Genomic DNA, 25,254 nt, shown 5'->3' with positions numbered 1-25,254 from the left:
TGATTCATCTTTATCTCATGCCCTACATCCAATCCACTATAAATTTATCAGCATAATTCCCGTACTTAATTCAGAGCCCTACTCAACCATCACCTCCTTAGAAAGACCTTCCCTGATCTTTTCACTTAATGTGGCCACCCTCCCCAAGCTCCCTGAACTCCTAGCCTCTTCAACTGCTTTATTTATATTTCTGGCACTATCACTACCTGAATCATATTATTTCAACATTTATTTATTTGTTTATTATTTCATACTAGAATGTATAATGAATTCATGAGGGTGAAGATGTCTTATTCTCTGCTGTATCATCAGCTACTAGAATACATAGTAGACACTCAATAAATATTCGGAAGGATGAACAGGTAGATGAGTGTCTGGACAAATGGATGATTACGTGGATGAATACATGATGAAAAATGGCACAGCAAGGATACAATGAAAAAGAATGACTAATATACATGAAAGAAAAACTAAAGATAGGTGGCAATGAGCTGGGCTTTAAAAAAATGAGTAGAAGGTAACCAGACAGATTAAGGAGGGAGGAGCAGTGCCGGCTGAGGACACCGACAGAGACATGAGAGTGTGTGTGGGTGTTTCAGTGAGAGGTTAGAATCCAAGGTGGGATCAGAAATAGCAGGAAATGAGGTGGTTGTTAGACCAAAGCCATGAATTAAAAGCCTGTGTGCTTGCTAAGGAGTTTGGACTTGCTCTCTGGATAATACGGAACAGATTTTAAAAACAGAAACACCACCGTCAGATCTGCGGTGGCTGTGGGTTGAGTGTACTTTACAGAGGAGAGGAAAGAGTCAAAGAGCCAATTCAGGACATTTTTATGATACTACCAACCATGAGTTCAGTACCTAGACCAAGGGTGTGGCCATAGACATGGAGAGGGAAAGACACAGACGAGCTGTATTTCTGGAATGAAACAAAATGACAGAATTAAATGGCTGCAATTGGAGAAAGAGAGAGATGAAGAAACCGGGAATGATTCTGTAACCCCTCGCTTAGGAAATGCGAAGAGGGTGCTGGGGATGAACGTAGAGAGGGCAGAAGAGTTGGGAGGGCGGGGACAGGGATGAGCTCACCCGCAGCAACAGTGAGGTCTCTGGCAGTCAATGTTCGTCACATAGTTGGATATTTGATTTTGGAGCTGAGACAGAGATGAACCCTAAAAATACAGGGTTTGTGGTCCTGAGAGCAGAGGTGGTAGTTGAATCCATGAGACAAACTTCAGGTTTTAATCATTATTTTTGCACGGTTAGCATATAAATCAAAACTTCTAGTCAGAACTGCTGATTCGGAACCACTGCTAACACAACTGTTGATAACCAACAAAAAAACAAAGAAACTTGAGTTTTTAGTTAGGCTTTGGCGACTATATTATTTCTGATATTTTTAATAACATACTGTCAGTAGCATACCCTCCTTAGTCTTCACAAATATCTTGGAGGAAGGGAGTCGAGGGTCTCTAAGTTAGGAACCAATGACCTAGTCCAATTCTTTAGAAAAAGAAAAACCTTAAGCCCAGGGCATTATGCCTGTTTAGCATGAATTAATTCTTATCTTGAAATTGGGTCTGCAGGCTCCATAGCCATGGGAACTCCTTGGATCATTTTTAGGATTCCCCCTCAGCCCATTTGATACAGCAGGAAAAGAATATGGGCTGAGCAATGTTTTGCCCTAAAGATCAGCATGTTCTGGCACAGCCGCCATCCTGTCTTTCTGTCTGTCCCTTAACAGGGGATGAGGGAGACGTGCAGAAGCCAAGGATAAGAAGAACCCTGGAGAAAGGCACAAGAGGGAAACATACAAATCTTGCAAGCTCTTGTCCATAAGAGGTGGACAAAAGCAATATTGATAAGTACCGTCCTCAGTTTCTAGAGAATATACTGAGATGATCAATTTCTTGGAGGTAAAATCGAAGAATCCCAAGTCAAGCATATGAAAACGGGACCTACTTAAAAACAGAAATTTTTTCAGAGGAGGAAATGCTGGTCTTTCTTAAAGATTAAAACCTTATTTGAAGATTATTAGGAAAATTAAAGTATATTTTTGTATAATGCCTATGTTAAATGAGAAAGGGCAAACGTAAATTTTATATTCACTATCATCATAATCATGACTGAAAATGCATAGGAAAAAAGACTCTAGAAATACACAAACTGTTGCTATTGGTTGTCACAAGTGGTAGAAATACCCATGATTTTTTTCTGTTCTTCTAATTTCTGATTTTCTATGAATGTGTTATTCTTATAAATATTAAAAATAAATAAATTTTTTGACCATCTATGTCTATTCAGGAATTTTTTTCTTCCAAATGTTCAAACCACTTTCTATAGCAACCAGCCCTGGGTAACAGACAGCAAGCAGGCCTTGGCCCTGGTGCCCATGAGCTGCACGTGCTGGAAGCCTTGCCTAGTAAACTGATCCTGCGCACACAGTCATGTCACCTGGTGGGACGCAGACCAACCTAACTGAGTAAGAGAACCCAGAGATCACCTCCAATCCTCTCCTTTCGTCCTGCGACACCGTATCACTTGTGACTGATAAGGTTCCTCCTGATGGAATCTGAAACCATTTTACCAGACGTCACACATCCTTCATGACAGTGAAGAGTGCTGAGGTCCCTTCTCCCTTCACTATGACCCAGCCTATGTCTTGGTTTTCAGTCCGTAACACAATCCGAGTTCATTAGCACCGCACCTTGTCTTTATGTCAGCAAATATACAAAGTAACACTTGTTCATTTTCCTGTAAATGTGTTTTCATTTTTAGAAAGCTACTTCTGGCCTCTTGAGAGAAAAGCACAAAGACGACAGAAGCTATACTTTGTCACTATTCAGACCTTTGAAGAATGTTCAGACCACCGACTTGCAGATCTTAAATACTAACGAATTTCAATAAAGAGAAAATACCATCAATCACTAACTTACTCAACTTTGTTAGCCAACTCCTTTCACTCCCTGGAGAGCAGAAGCGACTCCAAGAGGAGGAGAGAGATGTGAATATATAACCTCCGGTCTCGAAACCATATTCCTTGGCAGCTGTCGTGGGGTTTGTTTTAAACCCTATGCATGGGCAATCTCTGTCTTGGGAAATCCTGTCTAGGCATCAATCAAGCAGCAGGAGATGGCCTCTGATTGCCTAAGCAGAGCCTTGAGAGGGGAATCAAGGACCCTAACAGCACGCTGCTTCTGCCCACATTCAGGGGCCTTCTCAGACTCAGCGAAGGCTGAAATCAATTGCCAAGAAAAGCCTTCAGGGTTCAATTAAGAGCAATGAGATGTTGGAAAATATTTAACAAAAACCAATGTCCCAAAGCAGCACAGAATGTGAAAATTCTGGACACTGTGGGCAACATATTCTGCCAGATCCTTCTGATTATGTTTGGTGTGTAATTAGGACTTCTTATCCAGAAAAGTTTGGCCCTCTTTTGAAGTCAGAAGGTGTACAAGACGTCAGAAGTCTACCCTAAATGGCCCAGGTTATAAGAGAACAGGAATTATTTTTAAAAAGAAATAAATACCTACTAAAGAAATATTCCCACACCCATGACTTGGAGACACAATTTCAGGGATATCTACCTTTGGGATCATCATCTTATTTTTCAGAACAGACTTGAATTAACTGAAAAGCAAACATCTTAAAATCATAGAATGTGAGAACCAGAAGCAGTCTTAAACATCACTTAATCCAACCTCCTCATTTTCTTATGAGGCCACTGAGACCTTGTGTGGTGTAAAGACTGGCCTAACACAACACAGCTTGTCGGGGTGACAGCCGTGGAAGCCGTCTCTCACATTTGGATACAACTCTGGGACACTCAAGCACTTTTTCACCTCACAGCTCGTTTGATCCTCAACTCAGAGTGTTTCATCCTCAATCGCACAGGCAGAGACTAAGCAGTGGGTTGGTTCTTGTATTTCTGACACCCTTTCAAGCAAAATAAAACATCACTTGGGAGGAAAAAGGAGTTCAAAAGCTGAAAAATGTTCCCCTTGATTCGATGTTGTCGGCACATTTATAATGATGTCAGGAGATTCTATGTTCTCCTTTGTGTTCTGTCTCAGCATCCTACCAGGATGGATGACCACCTAAGTGTGAGCTCTGCTAACGTACAAGGCATTCAGGTTTTCAAAGGGAAAACCCTCAGAATTTTTATTCATTGAAGAACAAAATAAAATTCTTTCCTCTAAAAACAGGAGAATTTTAGAGTTAGACAGATACTCACCTATGGACAAGAGCTGAAGTGTGGTCTTCTCTGGAGTTGGGATGAGGTCTGCCTGGAGCTGGAAGGTCTCTTTGATTCCCGCAAGTTGGGATTCACCGGCTTTGTTTTCTTCAGTTCAGTAGGACGGTTTTTGTTTTCAGTCTTAATACTTCTCAGAAACCTTTTGATTCTGAAATTCATTAAAGTCTGAATTCACCTAGAAGTTGATTAATTTAGCCGTGATATTATCTACCAAGTACAGAAACTAACCTGGGCCTACGCTGAGACCCGCTCGAAGCGTGACGAATGTGACCTTCACTCCTTCCCCACTTCCTCTCTGACGACTGATGTGGAAAGCAAGACCTCATCAATGCCTCAATAAACAGAAACTTTCTTCCTTCATTCCACTTTAAACATCACAATTTTTATAATGTATTGATTAAAAACATATTTTAATCATACTTAAAGTGATGTCTAACTTTTTCCCAAATCAAAGAATAACATTCTCCAATGCTTGGTTAAGCTCTTTTCTTCCAAAAGCTACTAGCTAAACAGCCAGGTTGGAGCAAACCAACAACTCTGAGCTTTGCATGGAAGTAGAACTAGAGTGTGCACTGAGTGAGACTTGAACAACCAGGGACGTTTAATGAAATTAGGTACAGATGTGGGATTACAAACACTGGCAATTCTCAAAGCTGGCACAATATGGTATGTGTCTTTAGCTTCCCTAATGTGAGAGGTCTGCTAGCACCACTTCTTGTTAAGCCATGTGAGGTGTCACTGGTCCAAGGCTCACAGTCCTATCAGTTATCCCTCTTGGCCTGTGTGTCTTCAAATATACCTCATAGGAGATGACAATAAAGGATGTGAAGGCCCAGGGGCATTAAACCAAGCTTCACATTTCACACCGAGACCGCCATTCATGAAAAGCTTTTCAATCTGACTATTGTCCAGTAGGTAAACAGAGTTTTATTTTTTTGAAGAAAAACACAAGCCTTTATCACACTTCTAAGTTTCAACATCTGTGCTTCTGTATAGGCTATATAAGTCTGTCCAAGGCCAAAAAAACCACATTAATCCATAGAAAATATCAAAATCCATTTTCCTCCTCTCAAATTCATACCTGGACCAAACTGTAAATATTGAATCCAGAGGCAATTTACCTGGAAAGGAATCTGTAGAAGCGCATCAACAGCATTCCCATTTCGTTCTTGCCGTCGAACTGGACTCAAAGCATTTTGAACAATCTAGCTGATTATCATTTCCACATGACAGATGCAGCAGTGTTCTCCTCTCTGTATTTCTCTCTTTTACATTTCATAGTCTGTGACTATTTTTAAGATATTACTAAAATATAGTACTGCTGAGGGGAAAATGAGAATGAATCCAAGGAGTCCCGTGGTTGCGAGTGTCTTCACATGCTGTCTTACCTGGTCGTCATTTTGCGTAGAAGTCATCCACCAGCCTGCAGTTACAAAGAGCATCACACGTTCTGGACTCTCCACTAATCAATAACATATTACGCTGCCTGAAATTGGAAATATTTTCAATTATAAAATCTAATATTGGATAAAAACTAATGAAGAGAGAGAATTAAATCTCCTGTTGTGTTGACTTGGATTCAAGATATTTCCCAATTCAAAATGTAATATTGAAGAAAAACTACTGAAAACAGAGGTTTAAAACTCTCCCTGAATATAAAGCTAGGATATTAGGTGAACTACGCAACTTACCATGAGAATAAGTCCAAATGGACGGCACGTTTGAATCTCTGTAAGCACTTGAGCACTCCATTTTTAAAATCCAACCTTCAAAAAAAGAAAAGGTGGGGAGTCACTGAAAAGAAATCTAAATCTTTACTTAAGTTTCTCAAAGTGTTTCCAAAGAGAATTCCACTCACAATATATAGCAAAAATTTCTCTAAAAATCTTCTTCATCCATTTTTCTCCCAAGGTTCCACATTGAACAGATTCAGCTGCCCCAATTTCCTCTATCCCTTCTACAAAATACGTGCAAACTCTCATTCAAAACACGACAATCCATGCTTTCTCTTTTTGGCCTTTACACGCCAATTCCTTTCTCCCATACACAGTAGAGGAAGGGCTGGTCCAGTTTAACTTTTACACATTTTGTGAGACTATGCCTGAATTCCTTACCAAGCCCACCTGAAGAAGATATTCTGCTGGCTGCTGAGACAAACTCCCCTTCAACCTTTCCGTTTGGGTCCTCACAATCCTATGGAAATTCAAACCAAGCAATTCAACTCACACTATTGGCACTGTCTAAGGCTTGAATTTCAGGGTTTCAAACCAAGGCTTTGGTGCCAGCTTGCCCCATAGCGGGAAGAAAAGCAAATGAAGCCACAGAGACGTGCCAGTTTTAATTCGATCTCCGGCTCAGCAACTCAATCCTGGTATGAAACTGAAATCCAAAACCCAAATCTCTCCTGTAGTAACAAACAAAAAATGCCCTCTCCCACTTCCCCTCAAGAAAGAAGACTTCAGAATTCTTCCAAATCCAACTTGTGAATGTCATCAACTTCTCAGAAGGAGGGCTGTGAAACACTGTGTCTTTTCAGGACTGGACAGCATGGCGGGGGCACATAGCCTCAGTGGCAAGAGGCATGTGTGGGTAGAGCTATTGAGCTTTGGCTTGGAGTATAAAACTCTAATCCTGAAGACAGAACGTGTGCCTAATTGAATCTAACAGCTTTAGCAGGGCCTTTTGGGCAGAAATGCTTTCACTTCCACCCTGTGCCTCCATGATTGATTTAACGTGCGTTGGGATGAGCGCTGAAAGTCCGGAGTCCTGAACTCAGTCTGGTTAACCAAAACAGAAACACCAGCACAGGATACAACGCAAGGCGGTCAAGTCCAAAATACACAGGACACAGAAAAAAGTAAGGAAACACAATCAAGGATTTATCCTGCCTTTGGGGCAGGATAAAAGATGTGTGCTAATTTCCAAATAACAGGGTCTTTTCATTTTATGTGCAAATATTTTCTTAACAAAAATTCCAAGAACTAAACTAACTTCACATTACAGTGACTTCTTCTGTGAAGTGTGTTTACAGGAGGAAACAGGGAAATAGCACATAATTGAAAAAGAATGCTTATTTAGATGAGCTCTGATAAGTAAATTTGAACTACTTACTAGTCATAGACGTTGATGTGGTAAATGTTCACAGTCTCAGGACTCTATCCTGCTAAGCGTGTTCCACATCCTTTCAATTTCAAATGCACTTATCAGAATGTTCCTCACTTAACTCCTGCCGTTCCTCTTTTCCCCCTAGAACATGGCTCTAAGGTGACCCTCACAGTCAAAGTCTTCATCTGGAGGGAGCAGGTGGGTGACTCAGAGTTGGGAGGTGACTTAAACAATGCTTAAAGAACCATAGGCAAAGCAAAGAGCTGGAAGTTCCCAGGAGTCTAACTTGTTACTCTTATTCTGTGCTCATCAACAATAAGCCAGTCAAACTTCTTGAAAATTTGATATAAGCAAGATAATTGAAACTTTTAGAAGCTCAGAATCAGTGCAAAAGAATACATATTAATTTCCTTAACTAATCTATGATTACTTCCTTTTTGTGTTCATCTCAGCTTCCTTGTCTCAACCATTTTAAGATAACGAATTGTCCCTCATTGTAGACCACTTGTGTGAGTGTAGACGTATCGTCTGGATTTGACATATGCCAAGATTGTGCCACGATTGTCCTGTTTATCTTTTTAACTATTTTATTTTCTTATTAATCCTAAAGTATTTTAAAGAATTCCAGATATGTCATTTCCATCCCAACGTATTTCAGTCTGCATCTCTAAAAGCTGGGGGGGGGAGGGGGGAGGGAATGATGGTGACAACAATCCCACACTTACAAATTTTATTACAAAATATTTTAAACAAATAAAAAAAATAAGAATAGATACCTATGTAGCCACCAGCAAAATAAAATAGATGTCAAAATCTGGCCTTACTTGGTTTGGTTAGTTTTTCCCCCCTTTTCCAAAGAAATAAATCTTTGCAAATACAGCCAAAATCCTCCCTTTTTCACTGGTTTTCCAAATGTATACTGCCTCTTAACTAGGAAATTAAAATGCTTTATAAACCAATCCACACAAAATTTTCACATAACTTCTACAATTGTTTTACTTTAATTAGACATTCAAAAGCTTGTACTAGGTTTGATCTTTGTCACTGAGTCACTTCTAGAAATATTTTCTAGCAGAACTAGACTGTTCATTTCAATTTAAATTTTTTTAAATTACTACACATTGCCTGGATGTTTGAGGTTAAGCTTTGTGGTTTACCCCATGCTTGAACACTATCATCTTTGTGGGAGATATAAAAATAGAGATGAAATTAATTTATAATAGCATTAATCTACAGAGATTATCACCGTGTCTTTTTTCATAAAAATTTAGATAAATTTAATTGATCTTGCCTAGAACTTAATGTAAACTGAGGCAAACTAAACGCATCTTATGTATTTCCTGAGGCAGTTACTATATACCAAACCTGAAAGACTTATCTGGAAGCTGGTGGTGGATTTATATAAACCTACTTCATGCTAATAAATAGAATAGGATTATTTCTTCATCTACACTCCTTCTACCTGGTGTACCTCTTCATGTTTTTTATCTGTCTGACCTCATTTATTGCATAAGGAGTAACATGAGGGGGATGGGATAAGAAAAGAGGAAAATGGGAGTAGGTCTTAAAATGCAAGTTACCTCGGAATTTGAGTTTTACCAACTTTCCTCTATGATCGTGGCAGGATATTTGCATTTAACTTTTTCAAATTTGAGTAGAAAGCAGTGAAGCACGGATCTGTAATCTCTGAAAATGATGAGCAGGTGCCTGATGAAAGAAGTCTTGACAACAAAGATCGCAGCCAAATCGTAGGATCATAAATGAGTCAGGGTTTGGTTTTTGTTTGCCTTTTCACTTTGCCAGGTTGGCATTTGTCTAATTCATTGTTTTTTATGACAAGGACAATTATACCCAAGCCTACTTACATCCTGAGTTAAAGGAAGAGGTTAGTTCAATTAAATCAGGCACTTACGGGAGGTACTTGTCAAGATGGCGCTGTCAGCAGACGTTGAACTTGCCTCCTCCCACGAACACAACCAGCTTACAACAATTTTGGGAAGACTCACCCTGGATTGAAAACTGGCAACTGGATAAAAAGAACCCCCACGACAATGGACAGTCCTGACGAAAGCAGAAGAGGCAGTAACTTCGGCTGGAGGGGAAAAAAGCCACCTTTGGGAGCAGCGGAGCTTCTCAGCTGGCCAGGCGGGAGCCACTCTAAGGTACGAGCCCTCCCTGGAGGAGTGAGGTCCGGAGCGGGGGCAATACTGCTATAACCATCCTTCGGACTCAGCCCAACTGAGATGGGTGTCTTACTATCTGGCTTTGCTGGCTATTAACTGCAGCGAGGATACCCCAGAAAAGCTATCAGCTGAAAGCCGAAAAGATCCGGGTCTTAAAGGACCCACACACAAACTCACTCATTGCAGCAACCTAAAATCACCAGAGAGAAGGCTGACTGTCCTTTGGTGAAACAAGACTCACCTGGTGGGCTCTGGGGGCATCTTGGTGAGAGGAGGATCCTCTCCTGAGACTGAGACATTGGTGGGGGCCATTGTTCTGAGCTGGTCCAGGCGTGCTGATAGGTGGGGACCATTGAGGTGCGTCCCTTGGGCTGTTAGCCCAGGGGTCTGCCACACCCACTAGAGCACAGATTTAATCCAGTTCAGCCAGGGCAGGCAACCCGCCCTAGGGACTGGCCCCACCTAACAGCAAGCCCTCAGGCTACTTTTCAGCCTGCATTGACTGAGTGCCTTGATCCTCTACAGGCAGGCAAGGGTGTCTGCCTCTGTGGGGCAGGGCTTGTGTGAGGACCAGGTGAACTGTGAGGGGCATTGGGGCAGAGGTGGGGGCCTCTGCAGTGTGACGGTGGGGTACGCTCCAGGGGGTTGAGAAGTGTGCACGGACCAGGACTGTGTTGACAGTGTATGTGGTCCAGAGAGGGGTGAGGCTTATCAGCGGCAGAAGACTTGTGCTTCACAAATAGCCATAAAAAGGATCAGGCCCACCTTCCAGAGCCTGAAACAACTGAGTGCCTCCATGCCAAGGGCTAGCCCCACTCAGCTGCACTCCTAAGAGAACTGACATCAGCCTTGTTGGCCTCAGGCCTATCACAATTGTACGCCCCTGAGCCTAGCAACCAGTTACACTGGGTTCCAACCCAATTAAGAGGACACTTGTAATAGGAGTGTGCTAATAGACTTTGTAGCCAACAGTGCTGAGGCCCCTCCAAACCGGATTTACAAACAGCTAGCCAGGGAAGGAAAGATCAGACTCCCTGGGTACCTGCAGTGGGAGCAACCCTGCCACAGCAGAAGAACACAAGTAGCTCACAAAGGGGTCACTCCTGGTTCTTATGGTCTGGTGATGAGAGGGAAGCACACTGTTGGGCCTCATAAGGCATCTCATAAATAAGGCCACTTCTCCAAGATCAGGAGACATAGCCGACTCATCTAGTACAAAGAAAATAGCACAGAGAAAGAGGCATAACGAGGAGGCAAAGTAATACTTTCCAAGCAAGGGAACAGGAGAAAACCCCAGAAAAAGGACTAAGTGAAACAGAAACTAGCGACCTCCTTGACAAGGAATTCAAACAAAATATAATGAGGATGCTCACAGATATGCAGAAAAGAATGGTTGAACACAGCGAGCATATCAGCAAAGAATTGGAAGATATAAAAAAGAACCAATCAGAAATGAAGAATACAATACTCGAAATGAGAAATTCACTAGAGGGACTCAATAGCAGAGTAGAGGAAGCAGAAGAACGGATCAGTGAGCTAGACGAAAGATTAGAGGAAATCACCCAAGCAGAACAGAAAAGAGAAAAAAGAATTAGACAGAATGAGAACAGTGTCAGGGAACTCTGGGACAATATCAATTGTGCTAACATTCGGATTATAGGGATCCCAGAAGGAGAAGAGAGAGACAAAGGGGCAGAAAATTTATTTGTTGAAATAATAGAGGAAAATTTTCCTCACCTGAGGAAGGAAACAGATATCCAAGTCCAGGAAGCACAGAGAGCTCCAAACAAGAGAAGCCCAAAGAGGCCCACACCAAGACATATTATAATCAAAATGTCTAAAATTAAAGACAGAGAGAATCCTAAAAGCAGCAAGAGAAAGGCCACAAGTGACATATAAAGGGAAGTCCATCAGGCTGTCAGCAGACTTCTCAGCCGAGCCCCTACAGGAGAGAAGAGAATGGTACGACATATTTGAAGTGCTAAAAGGAAAAAACCTACAACCAAGAATACTCTATCCATCAAGGCTGTCATTCAGAATGGAAGGAGAGATAAAGAGCTTCCCAGACAAACAAAAATTAAAGGAGTTTATCACTAAGAAACCAGTTCTACAAGAAATGCTGAAGGGACTTATTTAAGTGGGAAAGTAATGACCACAAATAGAGATAAAAGAAAAAAAACTATCAAAAAAACCCAATACAACAAGAAGAAAAAACAGGCAATGAAATCACTTGTAAGGTAAAAGTATAGTAAAGGCAGCAGATCAACTACCTGTGAAGGTAATATGAAGGTTAAAAGACAAATGTACTAAAATTACCTATTTCAATGATGAGAGGGTAATGGATAGACACACACTAAACAAAAGACTATATATGATGTGAAAAACGTATAATGTGGGAGGAGGGGAGTGAAAAAGTAGAGCTTTTAGAAAGAGGTCAAGCTAAAGAGTCTATCTACTCAATATAGACTGTTATATGCATAGTATATTAAATAGGATCCTCATGGTAACCACAAACCAGAAACCTATAACAAGCAGGAAAAGAAGTAAGACAAAAGAAATCAAACATATTACTAAAGATAGCCATCAAACCACAAGGGAAGAGAGCAAGAGAAAAAGAAAGGAACGGAGAAGAGCTACTAAAACACCCCCAAAAAAGGGAAAAAGTGACAAAATGGCAATAAATACATATTTATCAATAGCTACTTTAAATGTCAATGGATTAAATGCTCCATTCAAATGCCATAGGGTGGCCAACTGGATAAAAAAATAAGATCCATGTATATGCTGCATACAAGAGACACACTTCAGACCTAAAGACACTAACAAACTGAAAGTGAAAGGATGGAAAAAGATATTCCACGCAAATGGCAAAGAAAAGAAAGTGGGGGTAGCAATACTTATATCAGACAAAATAGACTTTAAATCAAAAACTGTAATAAGAGACAAAGACGGGCACTACATAATGATAAAGGGAACAATCCAACAAGAAAATATAACACTTTTAAATACCTACGCACCCAACATGGGAGCACCTAAATATATAAAGCAATTATTAACAGACATAAGAGGAGAAATAGACAGTAACACAATAATAGTAGGGGACTTTAACACTCCACTTACACCAATGGATAGATCATCCAAACAGAAGATCAATAAGGAAACACTCACCTTAAAGGACACATTAGACCAGATGGACTTAGTAGATAGATACAGAACATTCCATCCAAAAACCACAGAATACACATTCTTTTCAAATGCCCATGGAACATTCTCCAGGATTGATCACATATTAGGCCACAAAACAAGTCTCAATAAATTTAAGAAGATCGAAATAATACCATGCATCTTTTCTGACCACAAAGGTATGAAACCGGAAATCAACTACAGAAAGAAAACCAGAAAAGCCACAAAAATGTGGAGATTGAACAAAATGCTACTGAACAATGATTGGGTCAATGAAGAAATCAAAGAAGAAATTAAAAAATTCCTGGAGACAAATGAAAATGAAAACAAGACATGCCAAAATCTGTGGGCTACAGCAAAAGCGGTTTTATGAGGGAAGTTTATAGAGATTCAGGCCTACCTCAACAAAGAAGAAAAATCCCAAATAGACAATCTAAAAGTGCACCTAAAGGTACTGGAAAAAGAACAACAAACAAAGCCCAAAATCAGCAGAAAGAAGGAAATAATAAAAATCAGAGCAGAAATAAACGAAATAGAGACTAAAAAAAAATAGAAAAAATTAATGAAACCAAGAGCTGGTTCTTCGAAACTTTGTCAAAATTGACAAACCCTTAGCTAGACTCATCAAGAAAAAAAGAGAGAAGGCTCAAATAAATAAAATCAGAAACGAAAGAGGAGAGATCACAACGGACACCTCAGAAATACAAAAGATAATAAGAGAATACTATGAAAAGCTATACGCCAACAAATTGGATAATCTAGAAGAAATGGATAAATTCTTAGAAACATACAACCTTCCAAAACTGGACCAAGAAGATGTAGAAAACTTGAATAGACCGATCACCGGTAAGGAGATCGAAACAGCAATTAAAAACCTCCCAAAAAATAAAAGTCCCGGACCAGATGGCTTCCCTGGTGAATTCTACCAAAGATTCAAAGAAGACTTAATACCTATCCTTCTCAAACTCTTCCAAAAAATTGAAGAGGAGGGGAGGCTTCCTAACTCCTCCTACGAAGCAAACATTATCCTGATACCAAAACCAGACAAGGACAACACAAAAAAAGAAAATTACAGGCCAATATCACTGATGAACATCGATGCAAAAATCCTCAACAAAATACTAGCAAATCGAATACAACAATACATTAAAAAGATCATACATCGTGATCAAGTGGGTTTCCTTTTGGGGATGCAGGGATGGTTCAACATCCACAAATCTATCAACGTGATACACCACATTAACAAAATGAAGAATAAAAATCACATGATCATCTCAATAGATGCAGAGAAAGCATTTGACAAGATACAGCATCCATTTATGATAAAAACTCTAAATAAATTGGGTATAGAAGGAAAATACCTCAACATAATAAAGGCCATATATGACAAACCCACAGCAAATATCATTCTCAATGGAGAAAAAATGAAAGCTATCCCTCTAAGAACAGGAACCAGACAAGGATGCCCTCTGTCACCACTCTTATTTAACATAGTATTGGAAGTCCTAGCCAGAGCAATCAGGCAAGAAAAAGAAATAAGAGGGAAAAAAAGAAGTGAAACTGTCACTCTTTGCAGATGACATGATTTTATATCTAGAAAACCCTAAAGAGTCCACTAAAAAACTTTTAGAAATAATAAAGGAACACAGTCAAGTTGCGGGATACAAAATCAATGTACAAAAATCAGTTGTGTTTCTATACACTAACAACGAAGTAGCAGAAAGAGAAATTAAGAATACAATCCCATTTACAATTGCAACAAAAAGAATAAAATACCTAGGAATAAACTTAACCAAAGAGGCGAAAGATCTATACGCTGAAAACTATAAAACATTGCTGAAAGAAATCGAAGAAGACACAAAGAAATGGAAAGATATTCCATGCTCTTGGATTGGAAGAATTAACATTGTTAAAATGTCCATACTTCCTAAAGCAATCTATAGATTCAACGCAATCCCCATCAAAATTCCAACAACATTTTTTACAGAAATAGAACAAAGAATCCTAAAATTTATATGGAACAACAAAAGACCCCAAATAGCCAAAGGATTCCTGAGAAAAAAGAACAAAGCTGGAGGTATCACACTTCCCGATTTCAAATTATACTACAAAGCCATAGTAACCAAAACAGCATGGTACTGGCACAAAAACAGACACGCAGATCAATGGAACAAAATTGAGAGCCCAGAAGTAAACCCACACGTTTATGGACAGCTGATATTCGACAAGAGAGCCAAGAGCATACGATGGAGAAAGGAGAGTCTCTTCAATAAATGGTGTTGGGAAAACTGGACAGCCACATGCAAAAGAATGAAAGTAGACCATTCCCTTACACCATGCACAAAAATCAACTCAAAATGGATTAAAGACTTGAATGTAAGACCCGAAACCATAAGACTTCTAGAAGAAAACATAGGCAGTACGCTCTATGACACTGGTCTGAGCAGCATATTTTCAAGTCCCATGTCTGACCAGGCAAGGGAAACAAAAGAAAAAAACGAACAAATGGGACTACATCAAACTAAAAAGCTTCTGCACAGCAAAGGAAACCATCAACAAAACGAAAAGACAACCTAACAATTGGGAGAAGATATTTGCAAACTACATATCAGATAAGGGGTTAATATCCAAAATATACAAAGAACTCATACAGCTCAACAACAAAAAAACCAACAATCCAATTAGAAAATGGGCAAAAGATCTGAACAGAGATTTCTCCAAAGAAGAAATACAGATGGCCAACAGGCATATGAAAAGATGCTCAACATCATTAGCTATCAGGGAAATGCAAATCAAAACTACAATGAGGTATCACCTCACTCCGGTCAGAATGGCTGTAATTAACAAGACAGGAAACAACAAATGTTGGAGAGGATGTGGAGAGAAGGGAACCCTCGTACACTGCTGGTGGGAGTACAAACTGGTGCCGCCACTATGGAAAGCAGTTTGGAGTAACCTCAGAAAATTAAGGATAGATCTACCATATGATCCAGCTATTGCACTGCTGGGTATTTATCCAAAGAACTTGAAAACACAAAGGCATAAAGATACTTGCACCCCTATGTTCATTGCGGCATTATACACAATAGCCAAGGCTTGGAAGCAATCTAGGTGCCCATCAAGGGACGAATGGATAAAGAAGATGTGGTATTTATACACGATGGACTACTACTCAGCCATAAGAAATGACGAAATCCAGCCATTTGTGACAACATGGATGCACCTTGAGGGTATTATGCTGAATGAAATAAGTCAGAGGAAGAAAGTCAAATACCATATGATCTCACTCATAAGTAGAAGATAAAAATGACAAAAAAAAAAAACCACATAGCATTGGAGATTGGACTGCTGGTTACCATTGGGGGAGGGGGGAGGGGGGAGGGCAAAAGGGGTGATTAGGGTCACATGTGAGGGGATGCACTATAATCAGTGTTCGGGTGGTGAACATGATGTAATGTATCCAGAATTTGAAATATGATGTACATCCAAAAAAAATAAAAATTAAAAAAATTAATTAAAAAATAAATAAATCAGGCACTTATGGAAAAGCAGGGTGGCAGGCAGACAGCGGTAGATTAAGAAAGCAATATGACCACTACCATGAAAAGTTCGTGCTTTGAAGATTTCAGACGATGTTCCCAGACCATGGAGGCAGACGGCTGTATTGGGAGAGTGAGGCAAATCTCCCAAACCCATATCTGTCTAGCTAGTTAGCCCAGGCAGGAGCTAGCCTTGTGTCTAAGAGTCCATGAAGCAATCCCTGTACAGAGCATCACCACCTCAGCCGCTCCGACTCACTGATGGTTGATTACTCTGGGCTAACAGTTGCCGGGAGGAAAGAGAAGCCAAAGACAGCTGGAGACCCAGGAAGGGAGGCAGTTTTTTCTAATTGCCTCACCTTTCTCTCTACCTATTCATATTTCCTGCTAATGTAGACACTACAGTTCCAAAAGGCTAAAGATCTGCCTGTGGAGCCAACTACATCTTCTTTTCTTGGTACTCGGATGTTAAGCTCGGGTATACTGTGCTGTTCTAAACTATCTAAATACTTCTAAGGCTGGTCCTCCCTCTCCCCTCTCCAAAAATTTTTTTGTCTTCAACCAGTCATCTTTATGAAACAGGATTCAGGGCAAACAGATCTCATCAGATTTTAGCTGATGCTACAACCATCTTTATTTTCAGAATTTCAAAATATACTCAATTAAAAAGTGAGTACCTCACAATTTTATTCTTACAGTTCACAATGTTCTATAATGGAAAAAGTACCAAAGAGGAAATCAGAGGTGTTTTTTTATTTGTTTGTTTGTTTAAGATTGGCCCCGAGCTGACATCTGTTGCCAATCTTCTTTTTCTTCTCTCCCCAAAGCCCCAGTACCTGGTTGCATATCCCACTTGTAAGTCACCCTAGTTCCGCTGTGTGGAATGCCCCACAGCATGGCTTGACGAGTGGTATATAGGTCTGTGCTCAGGATCCACCAGCGAACCCTGGGCTGCTGAAGTGGAGCACGCAAACTTAACTACTTGGCCACAGGGCCGGCCCCCAGAAGAGGGGTTTTGATAATGAGTCTCCTGCTAACTAGTCTTCCCCTCTCTGGCTTTCAGACTGATCTGTAAAATAGAAAGATTGGACCACATCTATAAGTTACTTCTATTATTGTTTGATATGCAAGAGTTGCCTTCATACTTTGTGATGGAATCTTTGCATCTCTTTCCATACACATAACATAGTCTTTTTGCCTAACAAATATCTGTCCACTTCTGTCCATCTCCACCTCCCCCTCCTCCTGCAGGCCAACATCTTCTCTGAGCTGGATGACGCAGCAGCTTTCTAACAGTTCCATATCCTTCCATTCTTCTCTCCTTCTAGTCCATACCCTACACGGAAGCAAGTGACCTTAACACAGAAGTTCGGTTATGCTAAGTCCCAGCCAGAAAGCCCTCAGTGGCTCCCCATTGTGTTTGGAATAAAAGGCCCTACAGGACAGCCCGCCCACACTCCAGTCTCAGCTCTCCTGCCGTCCTTCCCCCTTACTCCAGCACTCCAACTTCACTGGCCTCTTTTCACTTTCAAGAACTTGCCAAGCTCTTTCCTACTTCTGGACTTTTGCATATGCCCTTCCTCCTGCCTGACTCGCTCTTCCACCCAGTCTTCACGTGGTCATCTCCTTCTCACCCCTGGAGTTTTGGCTAAAACACCAGCTCGAATGCCACCTCCATAGACCAGCCTCCTCCAGTGCTTCTACCAAAATCGTTGCTCCTCTCTTCTATTTTTTTCTATCTCAGCATCTTGGTTTTTTCCTTCCTCAATCTTATCAAAATTTGTGATTACTTAAGGGCCAGCCCAGTGGCGCAGTGGTTAAGTTCACACATTCCCCTTCGGCAGCCCAGGGTTCACCAGTTCAGATCCCGGGTGCAGACATGGCACCACTTGTCAAGCCATGCCGTGGTAGTTGTCCCACATATAAAGTAGAGGAAAATGGGCATGGGTGTTAGCTCAGGGCCAGTCTTCCTCAGAAAAAAGAGGAGGATTGGCAGCAGTTAGCTGAGGGCTGATCTTCCTCAAAAAATATTGTGATTATATAGCTATTTATTGGATTTTGCTTTGGCACCCCACCTAGGTTGTCTTTCTGTATGTGTCTATCTCGATCAGCATGACATCCCCCAGTGCCTAGCATGGTATATACACATAGTAGCCATTCAATCAATATTTGCTGAATGAATGAGCGAATGGAGGGTGCAGGTGGGGCTGCTTCTGCATTGGGCTCTACATAGCACCTGTACAGGTCCATTAATGTGCGCAGGTCCATTAATACACAGAAAGAGCATAGTGACCTAAGCTGAGTTAGTGGAAGAGATAAAGGAAGGTCGATCCACACACAGCTGAGGAGCATTGCTCTCCTGACCCGGAGTGGGACAACCCTGCTCCACGTGTGGGAGCCGCTTTCCATCTACCACTATGTGCCCTGATTTTAAGCTCCTGGAAGTGCTTTGCTCTTGAACTGAAAAGCGCAAAAGAAGCAGTCACTTCCGAGCCTTCTCTAGCGTCTGCCTTGATCTTCTTCAGGAGAGAAAAATGACAGGGGCAGGAAGGCGAGGCTCCTCGTTCAGACAGTGCTTTGCAAATGCCTGTTACCTATCATGGACGGTTAAATGAAACAGATTGACAAGGAACAATGAGGACATGAATCCCACCCACTGCACGCCCTGAAGCTTCCTCAGGAACAAGAGGACAGCAGGTCTCTCCACACTCCTTCACAAAAACAAATCCCCAGCATTTGGCAATTACTTCCCTGGGAAATGCTCTGCCTCTCACTCCCAACCCGACACTTTCAGTTCTATCATGTCAGGGAGTAGTTTTTCTTTTCATCACCACAGATATTTTATCATCAGAGTCAATTATGTAATTAAAATCATTGACTACTTTAAAAATTGAAAGGTGAACATTTCCTTTTATTAGCAATTAATAACTGCCCTCTCATCGCTATCACAAATTTCTCAGTCCTGTGGCCCTAGAAACATTTTTGCAAGTGTTTAGTTATGAATTCTGTCGTTTTGCTTGATTATTTGAAATGGACTCATTACTTCTTGTGGCAACTTCCTGCCGTTTTAAAAACTCACCATTCCATTCGCTTCGTCCAGATGTGCTACCAACAGTGACCTTTCACTCAAGTTGCAGAAAGCGAAATCTCCCTGTCATCCCAGTGACCTGAACAGAATCTTCCCACTGTCTTGAGCAGCCAACTAGTAGCCTAAATGATATTATTTGAAAAAGGAAAAGTCATTCAAGTTGAAATTACATGTCAGAAGACAGAAACCACATCAGTAATTTGAGCAGAAAATTTAATGTAATGAATTATTAAGTAAGAAAAGGTGGTTAGCTACTAAAAGAGGTGAAAGAGACTGGAAGGAGTGAAGGAAGAACAAAGGCAAAACAGCTTCTAGAGCTGAGGGAGAGCACCCAAGGATGGAACCAAGAACTTGGAGGAAGACCTCCCCCACCCTCTTCAGACTGTAAATCAGACCTCATTCAAGAAGGTGTAGCCATGGCCTGCTGGAGAAAGCAGAAGTTTCCTGGGGTGCTAGCAGGCTGGAGTTGGTCTTCAGGAAACTATCTGCTGAGATGATGAAATGATTTGCTGAAGAATGAATGCCACTGGGTCTCCCACTGTCAGTCATAGTATGGAGCTAAAAATAAAGCACACCAGAAGCAGAAAGAGAAGCATATTTCCCTCCATGCCTTGAGATGTTCTTCCAACTTCCTCTATTAATAAAGCCTAACACTGAGCCAGCTGGCAAAGGAGAAATTTTATAGGGCCCAGGTGAGCAAGCACAAAGCAGGACAAAGAAGCATGGAACTGAGACGTGGTAACTTGATAAGTGGCACAGATAGGGAATTCTGAGAGAGAAAGAAGAGGCTTCTGATGCAGAAACCATGAAGGCATTGCAAAAACAAAATCTATGTCCCAATTTTCCCTCAAGTAGAAATAGAAGCTTAGCAGAAGAAGGAGGAAAAAAGGCCCACCTTCCAGGTTCTCCCTGGAAGGTGCTGAATTACATTCTCTCCCTGTTGCTGGCTGAGGGTCCAGCTCCCAACTGGCCTGCATCTAGGTGTTGAACAGTAATCCTCCCCTTGGAGACATGATGGGTCTTGGCACACTCTCAACTACTGGGAACCACTAAAAACAAAGAAGGCAGCTTGGACAATCACCAGGGTTGTGAGACAATCAAGATCACAGGCCAGACTGCTTGACGAGGTTCGTCTCCTCCATGAGACCACTCTGTCAAGACTGTGAGAGGTGGCTGTTTTATCTAATGCACAGTGTCAAGGAAAATGAATAAAGAGAGGAAGACGTTCCAAACAGAAGTAAGAGATAAACCCCCAGAAGCAGAGCTTAATGAAACAGAGATAAGTGATTTACCTGATAGAAAGTTCAAAATAACAATCATCGAGATGCTCACCAAGGTCAGGAGAATATGCATGAACAAAGTGAGAATTTCAACAAAAAGATAGAAAATATAAAAAAGTCCCAAACAGAAATCATGGAGATGAATAATATAATATCTGAACTGGAAAATTAAATAGACAGGTTGAGCAACAGACTAGATCAAGTGGAAGAAAGGATTGGTGAACTGGAAGACAGGGCAGTGGAATTCATCCAATCAAAGGAGCAAAAAGAAAAAAGAATGAAAAAGAGTGAAGATAGCTTAAGGGCCTCATGGAACACCATCAAATGGATCAACATTTGCATTATAGAAATCCCAAAAAGAGAAGAAAGAGAGAAAGGGGCAGAGAGCTTATGTGAAAAAATAATAACTGAAAACTTTCTTTCCCCAGTGAAACAGATATCCAGGTCCAAGAAGCCCAGAGAATTCAAAATAACAAGAATCAAAAGAGACCCACACCAAGAGACACACTATAATTAAATTGTCAAAAGTTAAAGACAAGGAGAGAATCTTAAAAACAGTAAGAGAAAAACAATTTCTTACATATAAGAGAACCCTCACAAGACTATAAGCAGATTTTTCAGCAGACTCTTTGCAAGCCAGAAGGGAGAGGCACAATATATTCAAAATGCTGAAAGAAAAAACTGCTAACTGAGAATACATGTGTTCTAAGCTAAGGTGTTATCAGTTTAAAATAGACTGTTACAAATATAATATTTTTTTAAACCTTATGGTAACAAAAACAAACACCTATAGTAGATACATAAATGAGAAGGAGAAAGGAATCAAAGCACACAGGAAATCATCAAACCACAAAGGAAGAGAGCAAGAGAGGAAGAAACGAACAAAAGAATTAAAAACAATCAGAAACCAATTAACAAAATGGCAATAATAGGTCCATAAGTATCAAATTTTACTTTAATCATAAATGGACTAAATTCTCCAATCAAAAGACATAGAGTGACTGAGTGGATAAAAAACAAAACCCAAGAGACTCACCTCAGATTTAAGGATACAGATAGAATGAAAGTGGAGTGATAGAAAAAGTATGCCATGCAAATGGAAACCAAAAGAAATCAGGGGTAGCTATACTTCTATCAGACAAAATGGACTTTAAGCGAAAGACTGCAGCAAGAGACAAAGAAGGTCATTATATAATGATAAATGAATCAATACGTCAAGAGGTTATAACATTTGTAAATACGTCAAGAGGTTATAACATTTGTAAATATACACCCAACCTAGGAGCACCTAAATCTATAAAGCAAATATTAACAGATCTGAAGAGACAAATAGTAATATAATAGTGTAGAGGACTTCAATACCCCACTTCCAACAATGGATAGATCATCCAGACAGAAAGTCAATAAGGAAACATTGGACTTAAACTACACATTAGACCAGAAGGACTTAACAGATGTTTACAAAACATTCCATCCAACAGCAGCAGAATGCACATTCTTGTTGAGTCCACATTGAACATTCTCCAAGATAGAACATATGTTAGGCCACAAAACAAGTCTTAATAAATTTAAGAAAATTGAAATCATATCAAGCATCTTTTCCAATCACAGTATATGAAACTAGAAATCAATGACATGAAGAAAACTGGAAAATTCACAAATATGTAGAGATTAAACAACATGCTACTGAACAACCAATAGTTCAAAGAAGAAATCAAAAAATATCTTTAGACAAACATAAGTGGAAACACAATATACCAAAATGTACAGGATGCAGCCAAAGTAGTTGAAAGAGAGAAGTCTATAGTGGATAAATGCCTACATCAAGAAACAAGAAAGACCTCAAATAAACAACTTGTACACCTCAAGGAACTAGAAAAAGAAGAACAAACAAAGTCCAAAGTTAGTAGAAGGAATAAACTAATAAAGATCAGAGTGGAAATTGTTGAAATAGAGACTAAAAAGAAAATAGAAAAGATCAATGAAACTAAAAGCTGGGAGTTTTTTTTGAAAGATAAACAAAATAGACAAACCTTTAACTAGACTCAAGGGTTCCCTTTTCTCCACATCCTTGCCAACACTTGTTGTCTCTTGTCTTCTTGATAGCAGCCATTCTAACAGGCATGAGGTAATATCTCATTTTGGTTTTGATTTACATTTTCCTGATGATTAATGATGTTAAGCATCTTTTCATGTTCCTGTTGGCCATCTGTATGCCTTCTTTGGAAAAATGTCTATTTGGGTCCTCTCTCCAATTTTTAATTGGATTGTTTATCTTTTTTTATATTGAGTTGTATGAGTTCTTTATATATTTTGGATATTAACCCTTTATCAGATATATGACTTGCAAACATTTTCTCCCGTTCACTTGGTTGACTTTTTATTTTGTTGATAATTTTCTTTGCTGTGCAGGAGTGTAGTTCTACTTGTTTATTTTTCTTTTATTGCCTTTGCTTTGGGAGTCAAATCCAAAAAATCATCTGCGAGGCCGATTTCAAGGAGCTTACCACCCATGAGTTTTATGGTTTCAGGTCTTACATTCAATCCATTTTGAGTTAATTTTTGTGTATGGTGTAAGATAGTAGTCTGGTTTCATTCTTTTGCATATGACTGGCCAGTTTTCAAAAAATTATTTATTGAAGCAACTGTCCTTTCCCTACTGTATATTTTTGCCTCCTTTGTTGCAAATTAATTGATCGTATATGGGTAAGTTTATTTCTGGGCTCTCTATCCTGCTCCATTGATCTATGTGTCTGTTTTTATGCTAACACCATACTGTTTTAGTTACTATAGCTTTGTAATATATGTAGGAATGCAAATTGGTGCTGCCACTATGGAAAACAGTATGAAAGTTCCTCAAAAAATTAAAAATAAAACTACCATATGACCCAGCTATCACACTACGGGATATCTATCCAAAGAGCTTGAAATCAACAATTCAAAGAGACTTATTCACCCCTATGTTCATTGTAGCATTATTGACAATAGCTAAGACATGGAAGCAACCTAAGTGCCCATCAACTGATGATTGGATAAAGAAGATGCAGTATATACACAATGGAATACTATTCAGCCATAGAAAAAGACAAAATCATCACATTCGCAACAACATGGATGGATCTTGAGGGTATTCTGTTAAGCAAAATAAGCCAAACAGAAAAAGACAAACACCACATGATTTCACTCATATGTGGAAGATAAACACATGGACAAAGACAACAGTTCAGTGGTTACCAGGTGGAAGGGGGTTGGAGGGTGGGCACGAAGGGTGAAGGGGAGCACTTATACGGTGACAGACAAACAATAATGTACAACTGAAATTGCACAAGGTTGTAAACTACTATGGCCTCAACAAAAAAAATTAAAAACAGAACTATCATATGACCCAGCAATTTCACTTCTGGGTATTTATCTGAAGGAATAAAAACGCTAATTTGAAAAGACACATGTACCCCCATGTTCACTGCAGCATTATTTACAATAGCCAAGATACGGAAGTAACATAAGTGTCCATCGATGGATGAATAGATAAAGAAGATGTAGTGTATATATATATGTGTGTGTGTGTGTGTGTGTGTGTGTACACACACACAATGGAATACTACTCAGCCATAAAAAAGAATGGAGTCTTGCCATTTGTGACAATATAGATAGACTTTGAGGGCATTATGCTAGGTAAAATAAGTCAGACAGAGAAAGACAAATACCATATGATTTCACTTGTATGTGGAATCTAAAAATACAAAACAAGCAAAAACACCAAAACAAAACAAAAACTAAGCTTGTGGATACAGAGAACAGATTGGTGATTGCCAGAGGGGAGGGGAGGTGGGAAGTGGGCAAAATGGGTGAATGGACTTAAAAGGCACAAACTCCCAGCTATAAAATAAATAACTCATGGGGATATAATGTATAGCATGATGACTACAGATAGGAATATTGTATTGCATATTTGAAAGTTACAAGAGAATAATCTTAAAAGCTCTCATCACAAGAAAAAACAATTGTAACTAGGTATAGTGATGGATGGCAACTAGCCTTATTGTGGTGAGCATTTCATAGTGTATGCATATTGAATTACTATGTTATACACCTGAAATTAATATAATGTTATATGACAATTATAACTCAACTTTTAAAAATAATGAAAATAAAAAATTCAGAAAATTAAATTTAAAAAAACCTTTAGCTAGCCTCACCAAGAAAAAAGGAGAGAGGACTAAAATAAATAAAACCAGAAATGAAGGAGGAGATGTTATAACTGATACCACTCAAATACAAGGGATCTGAGAGACTATGAACAATTATAAACTCACAAATTAGACAACCTAGAAGAAGTAGATAAATTCCTAAAAATAAACGACCTACCAGGCTGAATCATGAAGAAAACAGAAAATCTAAACAGGCTATGTATTAGTAAGGGAATTAAATCAGTAATTAAGAACCTCCCAAACAAAGAAAAGTTCAGGATCAGATGGCTTCACTGGTGAATTCTACCAAACATTTAAGGAGGGATTAATACCAATCCTTCTCAAACTCTTCCGAAAAATAGAAGAGGAGAAAACACTTGTAAACTTATTTTATGAGGCCAACATTATCCTGATACCAAAACCAAACAAAGA

At 39.7% G+C, this 25,254-nt stretch overlaps 1 long non-coding RNA gene across 1 annotated transcript in view; it reads right to left on the bottom strand.

The window, feature by feature from the left end:
• Positions 1–25,254, bottom strand: part of LOC123285586 (uncharacterized) — a 90,040-nt gene that overhangs the window by 11,902 nt on the left and 52,884 nt on the right. Inside the window, exons 2-4 of the long non-coding RNA XR_006527338.2 lie at positions 5,946–6,020; positions 5,643–5,740; positions 4,234–4,402 (exon numbers count right to left, since the gene is read on the bottom strand). This is a non-coding gene — a long non-coding RNA (uncharacterized lncRNA). The remainder of the gene's footprint in view (positions 1–4,233; positions 4,403–5,642; positions 5,741–5,945; positions 6,021–25,254) is intronic.

This window comes from Equus asinus, chromosome 5 (genome assembly GCF_041296235.1).
Source record: "Equus asinus isolate D_3611 breed Donkey chromosome 5, EquAss-T2T_v2, whole genome shotgun sequence".
Lineage (NCBI taxonomy): Eukaryota > Metazoa > Chordata > Mammalia > Perissodactyla > Equidae > Equus > Equus asinus.
This window is presented reverse-complemented; position numbering and strand designations above follow the sequence as displayed.